Source organism: Tupaia chinensis, unplaced genomic scaffold (genome assembly GCF_000334495.1).
Source record: "Tupaia chinensis unplaced genomic scaffold, TupChi_1.0 Scaffold000146_1, whole genome shotgun sequence".
Taxonomy (NCBI): Eukaryota; Metazoa; Chordata; class Mammalia; order Scandentia; family Tupaiidae; genus Tupaia; species Tupaia belangeri.
Window position 1 is genome coordinate 11938391 of NW_006159616.1, and position 972 is coordinate 11939362.

At 60.4% G+C, this 972-nt stretch overlaps 1 protein-coding gene across 1 annotated transcript in view; it reads left to right on the top strand.

Moving 5' to 3' along the window:
* Positions 1-972, top strand: part of FBXO2 (F-box protein 2) — an 8820-nt gene that overhangs the window by 876 nt on the left and 6972 nt on the right. The gene's annotated exons all lie outside the window — the stretch shown is intronic.

Consider the following 972-nt stretch of genomic DNA (forward strand, 5'->3'; position numbering starts at 1 on the left):
GCCCCCGCCGCCTGGACCCACTCGCTCCAGCCCGGGAGGGGAGACCAGGGCAGGCGGGCGAGTGCCACATAGAGGGTCATCAGAGAGCGAGGGGGCCCCCGCGCGCTGGCAAACTTTCACACAAGCAAAGCCCTTGAGACGATCTCAGAAGAGCACAGCCTTCTCTCTGCTATCCTGGTCTAGCGGGAGGCTTTGACAGGCGACTGTCAAGGATGGCGGACTCCTGGGTCCCCTTTACCCAGGAGTCCCCATTCCTGCCTCCCAGCTTCCCCAGAGTCTGTCGGGCTGGGGGCTGGAAGCTGGGACTTGTCAGAGATGGAGGCTGTAAGCCTTTTTCTTCCGTGTCAACCTTCCATTTGCAGCACCAGCTCTGCGGCTGCCCAAATCCTCAGGGGTTTCTTGGAGTCACTAATCTCTCCCCACCCGTTGCAGCCTTCCTCCTGGGCTCCTTGTCTGGAAGGGCTGCCCTTCACCTGGGTGCAGTTTATCCAGTGGAGACCATGCCAGTGGTGAGGGAGAGTTGGGGGCAGCTCCTGGCCAGTGTTCGGAGCCCTCGACTGCCCAGTCATCTTTTCTGGCGCCATGGGCCACCTCCCATCCTCTAGCTCCCTGCTGGGCCTGTAGAGGTTGCCTGCTGAGTCAGGGTGGGACAGAGGCCTGTCTACAAAGTGACTTCACCCCTTCCTCACCTTCAGCTGACGGTGGGCCTTGCCTGGGGGAATCAGACTCAGGTAGCCAATTCCCTCTCCCCCAGCCCTGAAAATCCCAGCTCCTGCAGCCCCTGTTCCTAGTCTGTGGTCCCTTGCCACACCCTTCATAGGGCCCCAAAATCAGCTCCTGTGTTTTCCCAGGGCCCATCTGCTCCCTGGACTCCCAGGCCCAATCCAGGCAAGTGAATCAGCCTCAGACCCAGCGTCCAGGGGCCAGATAACTTTCCAACAGCAACAATGTAGCGAGTTGTGTGTGGGAAAG